At 36.2% G+C, this 14,513-nt stretch overlaps 1 long non-coding RNA gene across 1 annotated transcript; it reads right to left on the bottom strand.

Annotated features, from left to right (window-relative positions):
* Positions 1–6,527: 6,527 nt before the first annotated feature.
* LOC148845420 (uncharacterized) lies at positions 6,528–14,163 on the bottom strand. The gene is made up of 3 exons (XR_016102380.1): positions 13,700–14,163; positions 12,741–12,866; positions 6,528–6,798 (listed from the first exon to the last, which is right to left on the bottom strand). It is a non-coding gene; the product is annotated as an uncharacterized LOC148845420 (long non-coding RNA).
* Positions 14,164–14,513: the final 350 nt, after the last annotated feature.

The raw sequence follows: 14,513 nt of genomic DNA, 5'->3' as shown, positions 1-14,513 counted from the left end.
AAGCCTAGCTAGTTTTTCAGTTATTACTTACTAATAATTAATTAATGACCCTTTATTGTACCCATTAGTCCTACTTAATTCTAGGACCTTTTCCTTTCTTATGAATTCTTGGTGTTTTCTTTTTTTTTTTTTTTTCTTATATTTAAGGACCCTAATGTCAACTCCCTCAAAATAAGATTTTAAAGAAATAGAGGACGGGAAGACCAAGTGACAATTCTAGAACAGTTGAGAGCATGTTAAGTGAGATGCGAGTCATTCTGTCACAATGAGTGAAATTGACTGAGAAATCAGACCATACACACGAAGTTCTTCTGCAATCGGCACTGGTATTTCTAATTTAACACGGTGTTTCAGATGAGGTCGCCAACACTCAACAGACGATCAGAAACAGACTTTGCATCAAACCGAGATCAAGAGCCATAAGTAAGCTAACATTGTAAGGGTTCAAGTCGGATACCTGATTTGAAGAGTTTGCACTACATCAGGCCCAGGCTGTTGGGTCAAGCCCATTCAAATTTTAACAATTTCCAATTCGAATGTGCCCAAATTGCACCCCCTACAGCCTGATCTTGGGTCAGGCTTGGGCTTAACTTTTGTCAAAACTTAAATGGACCTAACCTGAAACCTGATTCTTGAACAGGTCTACATACAACATAAGCAGCATTAGCCTACAATCTATAGTTTTTTTTTTTTTTTTTCCAATTTCTTGCCACAAACTGATAGTTAGATTTTTCTTAAAACTAGGAACAGCCATCCCCTCATTAGCTGGTTTGTCCCAGAAGAGACGCGGATATGATACCTGCAACCATTGACTTTGGAGAGGAGGGATTATTAGTGTGGTGCTGTACTATTCAAATTGCCCCTATTGGGGATTAAAAGAACAACCATCCCTCAACAAAATCCTTGTTGGGATCAAAATATACAAGTAGCAGTGGCATATATCTCTTGCCTCTAACCATACTTATAAGCTTGCCTTCAATTAATTAAAAATAACTTGGGTGCTACCAGAAAAAAAGACATGGGTACGTTGACCGTGGAATTGCATAATTGGATATTTAGATTGGCTGAAGGAAGAAGTGATTATTAGGGATATCAATAAGTCAAGTTTAATGTCGATGACCCAATAAAGGGACATGCTCTCCATTTGAACTTGACTTATTGAATGTTTAGATTGGCATTTCTCCATTTGAAGAGACGTATCGGACATGCTCTCCACATGGTTAAAGTCCGATTGGGAGGGTTTCTGCATTGACTGAGCTTCATTAACCATTTTGGAGAAGCTATACTTGAGATAGTTGGAAAGTCGATTTTGGAGTTCATGTAGGCCTATTTTTGGCTTTCTGGTTTTATACCAAACGTGACCTGAGATGACCTGAGATCGGTTTCTATCAGGACAAATCTGTGCCCATACAGTTCTAATAACCTTTTACAAACTTGCATTGGAATATCTCTCCATCAAATAAAGCATCAAGTATGGAGATATTCTTAATGCAAGGCAATAAAGACTGCTCCAATGAGATTTGCCCTAACTAAAGCCGAACTCACGTGTCTCATGGCATTTCTGCTCAGGCTTCTCAGCTCACGTAACATCAAAAGCCACTGCATGAAAGTCCTTTCAAATTGAGAACTAAATAGTAGTGGGTCCGTGTAGGATCCCACTAATTGGGTCAAGTGTTTAGTACCCCACCTGTAGGGCCAAAGCTGCATCACATGTATCCAACAAGGGAAAAGTATGGATGGGCCCGATTCAGATTCCTGAATCCCAACCCACCCCTAGAAGTAGAAGATTTCGAAAGCCCAAATAGCTTTGGTAGAAACATTTGATGGGCATGTTCCACATGTAAGGCAACTTGTCTATGCTAATGACATGGAAAATGACTTAAATAGCCTCCCCTAAATCCCAACGTTTTCTAGTTAATGGCTCGTTTTAGGGGATATTTGAAATCGTAGCCGTTTTTCAAAAAAATGGTACTATGTCCGATTCACATAGGTGTTTCAACAAATATCCATGTATCAAATTATTTGGTTCAGTCAATTATTAAAAAATCGGGCATGTCTCAAAAATCAGGACCCCACTGATGCATGCATCGGTGAACCGTTTCCCCTCAATGGTTGACTGATGTGTATCCTATGTGGTGCTTACCTGTCAACACATACATGAAAAACAGTGATGAAAATCACCTTACCAAACAACATAGTATTGCTTACTACCTACGTGGCAGAGGCATTTTTTTTGTGAAAAATAGGTCTTAAAAGCATGGGCGTTTTTTTTTTTTGAAAATCAGTCACAAAAAATGTCTACGCTTCCAAACACAATGTTAATCTATTCAAAGTCTTGAGCGTCACCAAGACTACATCAAAGGGAGTGAAAATCAAAGCCCTATTTTTTTCTCCCCTCTTTTTCTATTACGTTAGAAAAATCAAAGGTACATAATTTTACACCTTCTTAGTATATGTTTGGCATCAATGCTGCAGATGCTGAGAAAACAGTGTTGCTGCTGATGTGTGGGTTGGAAGTAGAATACGATGCCTTTTTTTTTTTTTGTTTGAAAATGTTACTGCCAGGTAGGACGTTTATTGGAGCAACAGCAATGCTTTCTGTTTGGTACCAATGCTCCAGGAAACGTTTTCAGCACTGTTACCCATTATCCAGTGCCATGTCACTACACCTCACATCCATGTAGGCAATAACAAGGTACAGCTCCAGGAAATGCTAAATTTGGCATTGCTCCAAGTCATGCATTCCCGATTTCTAAAATGTGGCTTGAAGCACCATTTTTTATGAAAAAATGATTCCAAACAAATGCTCATTTTTTATGAAAAAACACCTTCATCTGATATTTTGATCTATATATTAAATGAGAATGGTTGAAGGAGAAACCCCTTTGGTTTGTAATTTGTACCAAGCATCAGATCATGTCACCAACCAAATAAGAAATTTAGAACCCAGTAGTGTGATAAGCTTCGGGCATGAAAGAACAAGCAAAATGATGCTCTCTCTCTCATTTAATCAACCGAAATCTTTCAAAATAATTAAAAAGGCAACCAAATCCAAATGAGGATTATCTTGTTTATAATCCTCCCTCAATTATTTCATTTTAATTAGTTAGCACTACTAAAGGTAAGCATTCCCATCTGCAGGATATCAGGTAGCAGGGAACCCAGTCAGGCAAATGGTTTAATTACTGCTGGAGGCCTAGTGCTTGGGTGGGGCGTTCCAATTTGGGCGTCTCTGATAAAGACTAGGCCTTGTGGTGTAAACTCTCCCTCCTCCTGGACTTATCTGAAAGGGATAGAACCAGAGCAAACTTGTTGAACATTGAAGATAGCAGAATCCAGCAATCAAATTGAGACCCTCCATCTGTTTTAATTCTCATAACAATGCAGTGACTAGCCAATTCCTATGATGAATAATGAAGATGATGAAGCAAATGGTGGTGATGGTGGGCACGACGGTGAAATGCTTCTAGTAGTAACTTTGAAATCAACTTGGTGCAGGATCAAATTGCCAATGAACTATGGATGAAATATCAGATGACTTAATAGCACGTTTGCCGTCTAGTGTAAATTGTGTTCAATTTGTTTTTATTTCGTACATATATTATACATTGGTCTACTTTGATAACATGCCATTAGCTTATATTGCAGAACATGTGCACCTTGCTATTGTTAATTCCATTATGTTACCATTAGAATATTCATGATACTTATTTTTACAATTGCCATATAAAACTATCTGTAGATACTAATGACGGAAGGAGTTTCTTTGCCAATGTACTCATGTGGAGAGGGAGAAATGACAATGCATATGGCCAAGACCAATAAAAACTATGGACGGTGGTTCTTCCGTTGTCCATTGAGAGGGGATCACAGAGGCTCTTTTATATGGGTGGACCAATACAATGGGGAATACCCAACACTCGGTAGGAATGCCCCAAAACAACACTGTTGTTCGACAGTTGTGCAACCACATCCAAATAATAGTAACATTGCTTTGTTAGCTTGTTGTGGTTGCAATATCCTGTGTTTTATATTTTGGGCATGGGTATGCTTGATTGTTCTTTTATTTCATCTTATGAAATAAAAATGATAAAAATATGGAACTTGTCTAGTAGTGCAGACTTTTTTTGAATTTAACTATGTAGGGAAAACTAAATAGATTTCACAATGATGTAGGCTTATATACAAAAACTTATATGACTTGTTACTTATCATTGCAAACTTGTTAGTATGGAATACATAAGGATTTTGTGCTTTTATTTTTATTAATTTTATTGGATGCAATTGAGAGAGAAAGAGAAAAGAGTAAATTGAGACGTGAAATTTACTTGAATTTGGGCTTTGGCAGGCCCAAGACAAGCCCAAATTGATCTACCTTGCCAAATGGTATCTTTGTTATTCAAAAGAAAAAAAAAAAAAAAGAAATTCGATAAAATGTTGGAAAGAAGATAGATATTGGCAACTCTATATTTCGTAAATGTAAAACAATTCCGTGTTGTTTTGCTCAGTTTTCTTTTGAATAACATTAATAGCCATCATTCCCTTATATGTAACAAAGATAGATAGAGAGAGAGAGAGTCAAAGTGAAAGTGTTATATACTCACGGTTGGATGTGGATTATATCATATATTAACCATTGGATCTGAAAATCGGTCTTCAAATTGAAGCATATATAATTTGGACTGTTGGATTGACTAATGTTTCTTATACACCACAATAAAAGTATCACACTGAAATATCCATATGGCTGTTTCTTGAAATGCCCCACTAAACAACATGAAATGGAAAAACGTTTATTGTTGTTGAAGTGTAAAGGGGTGTTTCTTAAAACGCCCAGATTAAACTTAACCAAACAACCAAACACATATTGTATCTTCTAACTGTTTCCTCCTCGGAGAGAAACTCGGAGTCCTATTGTTCTTGTGAGAAACATTCAACTGAGGGAATAGTCTGAAATTCTTTTTTGCCACATACTATGGGTCTCAACAAGTGCGATATGGTTTTTGTCTGCAGCGACGAAAAACAACGATGTGCGATTCTGGACGTTCAAGCCAATTTCATCATGAACGTTCAGGCCAATTTCCAGTTATTAGGGAATAATGTTTAGGCCAATTTCATCATTAATGAACTAAAAAAAGAGATGAAAAACGAAGCAAACGTACCGAAAGCAATAGGAATCTAGAATTACTTTTAGTACCCCATTGATCTCGCCTCCTCTGTTCCAGTAAGCACAACATCGCCGCTACGTTCTCTCTGGCAACTATTAATAGCCAACCGCGGGAAGAGAAGGTTTTGTCGGAGATTAGTTTCCTCCCCTCTCTATGCTAAAGAATGGTGTCTATGACGGGTGATACTGATAGAAAGTGCAGCCCTCATCATCGTTGGCTGTTTAGATTACCCATTTTGTTCTGAAACCAGTCAATGAGGAGGACACGAAATGGTAGAGTTTTTAGTTTTTCGGTTTGCATTTCAGTCAGAGACCAATTCTATCCATCCCTAAAATATCATTTCCTTTCTTGCAATCGGGTTTTGTTTTAAAATTTGAAGAATAGTAGAGGGCAAATTTGGTATTTCGTTTCTTTTTATTAGCGGCGATGTCAATTTTTAAGACAATATGTAAACAGTTAGGATACAGTTAGTCATTTTCACAACCAATGGGGTAGTTTAAGAGATTTACCCTTAATTTAAATGAAATTTTATAATGTTTTGAATGTATTTATGCATAGTTGTCATGTGCTTTTAAAGTTAAGTTTGATTAATTGTTAAAATCACTACAATAAAAATGGTTTAAGGCAGCAGTCATATGACCATTGGAATAGGCCTTTATGTTGTCGCCTTATATCTAAGGTAGCGATCATTAGTCCACCCCCTAAACCATTATCGGCCTAGATGAGCACCATTGACTTAGATAGCAAAGACGTTGCCCTTGATGGTTAATCTGTGGTGATTCCATCACCTCTAAAGCGACGGTATGTCAGAATTGTCGGCTAAGCGTTAATAAAGTTGGCGATTTCGACCGCTGCCTAAAGTTTGTCAAAGTGTCACTTGTGGTTTTAGGTGGCGGTCTGAACCGCCGGCTCAGGTCCTATATGACCGCCGCCTCAAATTTGTCAATGTTTTCGGGTGCTGGTCTAAACGCCGGCTCAGGTCCCATATGACTACCGCCTTTGATCTATCAACGTTTTTAGGTGACGGTTTGAACCGCTGGCTCATGTCCTATATGACCTATTAATACGTCACTTACGATTCTAGGTGTCAGTGAGCCACCAGCTCAAGTCCAATATGACCTATTAATACGCCACTTGCGGTTTTAGGTGGTAGTCTGAACGCCGACTTAGAACCTATATGACTGTCGCCTTAGGTTTGTCCGCCAGCTTTGATATATATTTCTTATTTTTATTCCAGGTTAGTTTCAAAATTCTTTTTTACACTTGTACTTTAATTCCAACATTCACCACTTTAATACCTATCTAATAAAAATGTCATGACAATTGATACATAAAAAACAATTTAAATAAAAAATGCAATTTAAAACAAAATATATTAATTTAATTATTAATTATATATTATGATATCCAAAACAAATTGTTGAAATATAATATCCAAAACAAGGATGTTGCAATCTTCTTCCTCTAATTACCCTCATCCATGATTATGATGGCTCATAAAAAAAGTAACGAAGGATGTTGTAATCTTCTTCCTCTAATTACCCTCACTCATGATTATGATGGCTCATAAAAAAAAGATAACGAAGGGCACAGCTACTGCTACACTTGAGTTGTTCCTCACAGAGCATATCTGCAGACAAGGAGCAAGACACTGTTAAATATAAAAAAAAAAATGAATATGATCATCTTTCAAGAAAAAAGTGGATATGATCTTAACCAGGTCCAAGTTAGGTCCATATATTTAGAGTATGCTAGGAATTGGACCTAATTGGTGGGTATTATAGGTGTAACTTTGCCAACATATTATCTTTCTTGCATAAAATTTCCATCCCAATGGAAAATCAGATTGATAAAATGCTAAGCAACCTGTTATGGGATGAGGGAGAAGGGAAAAAGGTGGAATCTTGTTAAATAGGAAAGTGATTTAAGTGCAAAAAAACTATGGAGAATTGGGTTTTGGGCTAGAATCATGAACAAAGCCTTTTTGCAGAAGTGGCTCCGGGATTTGGGGAGGAAGGGCACCTATGGAGGAGAATAGTGGTGAATAAATATGGGATTGTGAGATTTGGGTAGGATTCAAGATCAGAGAGGTATCATCATTATATGGGGTATGCTTGTGGAAGGTATCATGAAGTTCAATTCTCTTTTTTATTGGATTTCAAAATTTTTAGTGGGGGATGGGTCTAAAGTAAGATTTTCAGAAGATGAATAGTGTTAGGTTGGCAGGTTATAGAGATTAAACTTTAAGGATCTCAACAAAGTAGAAGCAGTAAAGATCCAGCCTGATTCAGATTATTCTGGGTGATGGAAGGAATATGTGGATGGAAGATTTACAGTGAACCCTATGATTCTTTGATCAGAAATCAGGCTGAACAATTTCCATTTAGAGGCTTTTGGAGTAATTCTATCCCTCATAGAGTAGAGCCTTACATGGTTGTTGTCCTTGGAATCTTGACAATTAACCATCTAAAACCTAGAGGTTACTATTTATGACATGTTGAGGAATTTGGAAAGGTGGAAGAAGAATTTATGATATAGGAAAAAAATCATATCAGAAGATTTTTGGCAAACATATGCTCAAAGATAAAGGAGTGATTATGGTCTCATTCTGTTGTTTAGAGATGGGTATAGATCGTCAATGGGAGCCCATTTCTAGATTACATTGGACTTTGTTTCGGAAGAAGTTCAGTTGTCTTTGAATTTTCTGCTTTTTCAGTTGTATCCAATTTCTGTTTTATGTTTCATTATAGGTGATCTCTTCACCTACTCTTGTAATCTCTTTAATTTTTAATAGAAATTTTACTTTGTTATAAAAAGTGAATCTTGAAATTTATAGAGGAGGTAAATAAATTCATTTTTTTCTTTTTGTTTCTGACTACACATATACAATGAGGTTTATATTTTAGTTTCTTTCTACAAGTTGTCAATTTTCACACACCAATCTAAACTGGATTACAGATCAGATTTGCAACCCCTGTATCACACCTGTACATAGCCTTGGATTTGGCACATATAATGGATTCTAGGTCTGTGTATGCATGGACCAAGCTTGGGTTCAACCCATTAACACCACTATACTTAAAGATGGAATTACATATTCACAACTAGATTGGGAGAAAAGAATGGTCATGAAACTAATACCAGGTACAGTCATGTAGAGTTTCTTTGGAAGATGAAAGTAAACTTAATTGTCTACATTTTCTTTAATTAATACCAGAGTTCAAAAATTAAATAGAAAATAAAAAGCAATAAGAATGAAAAGCAGAAAAGTATGACCCCAGTGTACTGACATGCACTTGAGGTACTCCTATGACTAAGGATAGGTCCTTATCCAATATCATGTCCACCCCTCCCAAGTACCTATATAGCTAGGACTAATATTGAGTGAACCCATCTTCAGCATAACCAACAACCTGTTGACCTGCCAATGTTAAAAGTGTAGACGAGAAAACATTTGATGTACCACATTCTTTATGAAGTAAAAACAACCATCAGATTTTAGAAAACAACTTAGAAAAAGTCCAAAGATTAGACAGTGTCATGAATTGGTCAATACCACTTCCAAACAACTCTGTCACATTTACAGAAATGCTATTGTGATCTCTTTATAATCTTCCAATACCCTTGTCTCTTCATAGGAAAACTCTTTCAGATGTACAACATGCCACAATTTAGTCTCTATATTTAACCATTATGGCCTGCCAAATGAGAACCTTGAGTTCTAATTGGCATGGGAAAATATGGAAGAAGATCCACTAATTGGGTATTTAGTGAAGGAGTCTAAACCATTCGTGAAAAAATTTGGCCTAAAAGACCTTAATACTTGTTCAAAATGGACCTTCTTTATGGAAAACTTTACTGTTAATTAAAAATTTAAAGCATGGACTACATAAGACTGTTAATACAAAGCAAATAAATGTGTGTGCATGCATATATTTGTCTAAGGAATCAAGAATAATTCAAATAATCCACTCTTTTATTTTATTAGTGATCTATGTATGACATAGCTACACATGGGTCATCTCAACAGCATGCAAGCAAGAATGTGTGTGTGTGTGTGTGTGTGTGTGTGTGGAGAGAGAGAGAGAGAGAGAGGGATGATCATAGAAGTTATAGTTGTTTTACTACTAGTTCAATCTTGACATGGGAGAATTCCTACGTGCGGCATCATTGTGGTAAATCTAGTAAGTCCCTAGACCTTATACAATGAAAATGTGTGAATTGTTCCACAGAACATATAATATAGAACCAAGCAGATTTCAAACACATCAGCAAAGAGAACAAGATAATAGAATGTTGTGAGAAGCATAAGGAGAGGCAAACCTCAATGATTCCTCCCCCAATTACTCCAGGGATAGAGCAATGAAGTCTGGGGCACTAGATTTCATCATACTCCTTGGAGGTTTCAGTGGCCTCCATCAAATCATGAGGTTTCAGTGTGAACCTCCAGATTTCTCCCTTCTAATGCATAACAAAAAATAACAATTCTTCTAGGACAATACCCAGTTCTAGTGAGGAAATAGGGTAAGGCTATTACCCAACTAGAAAAACCTAGGCAAGGTGTTAGAAGAAGAAGAAAAAGAAAATACGTTTTAGTGATGTTATGCATGGAAGTTATAGTTGTAGAGAGGATGTTGTTCGTCAAGTTATCATCTGCTCCTCAAGTAAATCTTTTGTTGGTGTTTTTTATGTCTTTTCTTTTGCATTCATAGATAGTACCTTTATTCCTTTAACTACTGCTTTTTGGGTCTATTGCAGATAAATACAGTGGATGTCAGTGGAATTTCAAGCATTGGAATCCTATCAATACCTGGAAATGCAAGTTTACTTGGGTAAGCCAACTCTAGCTACTGATTACATTGGTTCCTATACTCAAAATCCAGCTTGACATGATGTTATTTACCATTTTTGTGTATATAATGTTTATCTAGAGTTTTGCATTCCTAGAATCACCTTCAATAAGAAGAGAGGAAATCTATAATGATTTTGCAATCCTTAGGCCAAGCAATAAAGCATTAACTTCAACTTCAAACATATTCTTAGCAGAGCATGGACCGCTAAAATGTAAAAATCCACTGAATACTCCATCCAAAATGACTTGCCCAGAACATTTTTGTTTAGTGTGGTATCCCATGTTGCTTTTTGTGTAACCATAACTAAATAGAAAAAAAATTTATTGCTTCTGATGTGGAATCTTTGGTTCGAGCATATCCAAAAGGTGATTCAGAATCATGGACCAACTTTCCACATGCTGGGAACTAAAAGCAATATCATGATACTACCTTGAAGTCTCCAGAAAAAAGTTGATTGCCCTTTTGAAATTGAAGGTGTGAGTGATCTTTAGCTAAAAGATTTCAGAAATTTGGGTTAGTAGTAGAGATTTTATGCTAATGTAATGCAGTGTTCTTTAGTCTATTTGGAAAGGTTTTGCTTGCCTTTGAGTGGTTAATTATCTGTTTGTTGATTTTATTAATTGATTCATGATGTAAATAGAATAAAGTTTCTTGTGAGACTTCTGACAACAGGCTTCTTATGATGTGGAAAGGCATACATCCCTTCTTTTCTGTGTAGAACCAAATCAGAATATTTTATGACTTACATCTTCCTCTGTAGCAGCCCTTGGAACAGATCCAACAAAAAGTTTGAAAGGTGTTTGTTCAAGATCTGAACCTGAGTTGGACATGGTACAAAGCCAAGATTTGGAATTTTGATAACAATTCAAGGGGAATGACTATAATTTTTTTTTTTTTTTATAAATGGTGACCTATCAACACTTTTACCTTGATACAACAACAACACAGCCGATTATGGTACTGGGAATGAAATTTACACTAAAAAGTACCCTCCTATCTACTAAGATTAATCTTTTAGCACATCCATGGGATTTCCCAAGGTCAAAGAAGCTAAAATTCTCCTGCTGATCCAGCTGATGAGTTTTTTATGGGAATAATTGAACCTTCTAAGTTGACCAAGTTCAAATTCTAATAATTGCTTAACATGAGCCTACCTAAGTTGTAACCCTGCTTCCAATGCTTTGGATGCATAAGTGGCATTGAATTCTACTTTGAAGAATATTAAAAAATCCTATGATCCTTCATAGTAGCAAGCCCACTAGAGTAGTAATTAAATCTAAGGTCTCAAAGATCAATAACTGATTTGCAGTAAATTAAGCCTGGTTAACATCTATATCTTCTCTAGTGGCCAGCACCATCACGAATGGCTTATATAAAGGCCTAGTGTCGATGACATATTTTTATCTTGGAACAGACAACACATGATGGGCTAGAGGGGCTCAATTGGTAAGTTCTCAAGCTGGCTGCAATAGAGACTTGGATCAAATCCCATTGTCACGAGTGTTGGAGGGGGACCATAAAGCAAAAAAAATAAAATAAAATAAAATAAAGAAAAAGAAGAAGAAGTTTTTGAGGGTAGACAAATAGTATAAACACTTGAAAGTAATAAACTATCTAAAAAAATTACCACTAAAAGTACCATAAAATAGTGTATTCTCCTGCTATCTTCCCTTGTCCTTGTAAGTCCCAAATGCATGGTTTCCATTAAGTACAGGGGAGGATGAGAATGAATGGGTGGTGAGATGTGAATGGACCAAATGGATATAAAGCATGAAGCAAGTTTGTCCCTTGTAAAAAGACAAGTAGCCTTATAATCTACATGGATGGTTCATAGGGGTGTCTGTCTTTTCAAAACACCACTTTTGATCCATTCACTAGGAGTTTACTCCCTTTTTTAATCTACATGAAGAGTAGAGAGAACTAAACATGGGTGACTGACCTAATCTTCATCATAAATTTTCTATTTATTAGATGCTGTTAGTATCTAAACTCTTCTTGCTAATAAAGTGTGGGGCTCCCAAATCATCAGTCTCTAGATCTTTTATGTTTGATATGGCTTCTAAAATTTAAAGTTGTTTCCATGTTACTCGGATAGTACTAAACAAATTTAGTTGACAAGGATTTAATATCTGATAACTTTATTAATCTCAAATAAAATGTTTTAAAATCAATGGAATCATAATAAACAAATGCTGATGATTGCAGTGTCAACAATAATTTTCTCAAGTTGGCCAACACTTTCAATTTAGCTTGTCCCACACAATGTGGGGTCTTCTAAAACCTTCTGACCACAATGGTTAAGCACTAAACTAAATTAATTAGGAGGAAATACAGCAACAATACTCTCTAGAGATATAGACATCAAAGTCATCCTACAAGGTTAAGGCCCTAAACCATTTTAAATGCATGAAGAGGGGGGGAAGTGGTGGACTACAATGATCCAGTTGGGCCCCCAATTCATTTACTTCATTTTCTTTACCCCTAAACCCCCTTTTCATTCAGGTAAGCAAACTTAATTCCATTGAACCAAGTGGATTTTATTTTTCTCCTACCACCCTTTCCAAAGAAAATCACCTAGCTTTGCACCTTCATTTTTCTCTTTTAATGAATTCTTCTTTACTACCAAAAAATACTATTTAGGGTTATATTGGCCTAGTTGGTGATGCAGATGCATGAAAAGGAATTAATAAAGAAATTGTTTGAAATTTAGAGTTAATACCTACATATATCTGTTGAAGGTTGAACCAAAGTTTGTTAAAAGTCAACACACAAATACCACTATAGCCAGCAAGAATGTCTCATCAAGTTGACAAACCACATCAGCAAGAAGTGAGACCTCCTCCATCTGTGATTCAAGGGAAATGTAAGAGTTTCCAGAGTCAATTGCATAAGCAATTGATAGGATACTATGTATCATTTGAAGAGAAATTCTAACTACCAAATATTAAGAATTAAAAGATCACCAGTGGTGCAGCTTTGCGAATGGTAGCAATTGCCTCTTTTAAAACCACTCTATTATTTGTTTCTATGAATTGTTTCTCTCTATCCTCCAATTTAAAAAAAACCATCATATCCTTCTTTTACTCATTACATGTATAGAATTAAACAGTTTGCTCAGAACATCATCACTACAAATCTTCATATCTTTCAATGAAACAACTAACGCACAAGCACCTGATTCGAGTAATTTTGATGCTTCTTCTGTAAATGGCGGTGAAAACAACTACCTCGTCATATATTTCTTTATTGGTATCATATATAAGAAAATCAACACCTTCAAAGCTAGATGCACTTAAAAGTAGTATTTGCAATTTGCACATTTGCAAGTAAAGGGAGAACAAGAGTCAGATTTGGATTGCATCACCATATTCCTTGCAACAATAGCAAGAAAAAAAAAAACAAAGATTGAAAAATATTGAAAAAGAAGAAAAAAAGGAGGCCGAAGGGTTTTCATACATATTTTGTAATCTACACTTAAAAGAATGAAAAAAGAAAAAGAAAAATAAAGTGTTTTCCACATCCATAACCCTTCGGGCTCCCATCCAGAACCATTTTTACCTTCGACCTCCAATCCAAAACCCGATTTCACCATTCTAAATTGGGAGAAAAGCCCTATTACCCACTATCCCCAAAATTGTTAAACCATGAAAAAAAGAAAAGAGTTGTATATGGCATTACCTTCTTGGAGATCCCCCAATCGCTGGTATGTCATCTTCTCAAGATTTTCAGAGTCACACAACGCTGGTGTTCCCCTTCTTAAGCTTTTCATGGCCTTCTCAAGCGAGTATGAGTGGAAAAATGATGTGTGCCTTCTCAATGCTGGTGTTCACCTCACCCATCAATTTCTTAGACAATCACTTTAAGAGGATGGAACCTTCTGTGCTCAGTCAAAAGTTTTTGACAGTAGAACCTTTCCTTCGAGAACCATGGGAGAACGCGGGAGGTTGGAATTACTTTTGCACCCTTTCTCTCTCAAAATATATTGCCACTGGTTCACTAATTAATTTTGACCGGTTCAAATCCGGTTTAAGGTGATATACGTCATGCCAATTCGCAAAGACTGCCGCACCAGATCTCAAACTCAGTTCAAGCGACGGTTGTTTGAGGAGCACCGCTTTGGGGGTCGCTATAATGGTAGTCACAGAGACTGCTGGCTCTAAAATTGCATAGATGTTAAATTTCATTTTCTTGTTCCATCATTAACTGTATATCACAAGGCAACAAAGCTAATATGACCATAATTGAAATGGATAATCATTTGATTGAGATTCTAAAAAAATCATTCAACCTAAAAGATTAAGCTGTTAAGTGAGGTTCTTGAATATGTTTTATTCTTTAACATGTCTCCTCACGTGGGATTGAAGCGTGAACATCACAAGTCCATTCATACCTTGTGTTGAAACTTAATTAATTATAATGGGGGTGATGAAAATCGAACACTAGATCACTTGATTAAAGTGGCTGTAATACTATGTCAAAGAGCCATTCAACC

Source organism: Nelumbo lutea, chromosome 7 (genome assembly GCF_056320005.1).
Source record: "Nelumbo lutea isolate HS-2025 chromosome 7, American lotus-T2T, whole genome shotgun sequence".
Lineage (NCBI taxonomy): Eukaryota > Viridiplantae > Streptophyta > Magnoliopsida > Proteales > Nelumbonaceae > Nelumbo > Nelumbo lutea.
Note: the sequence above shows the minus strand (reverse complement) of the source record. Positions and strands in the feature narration are given on the sequence as shown.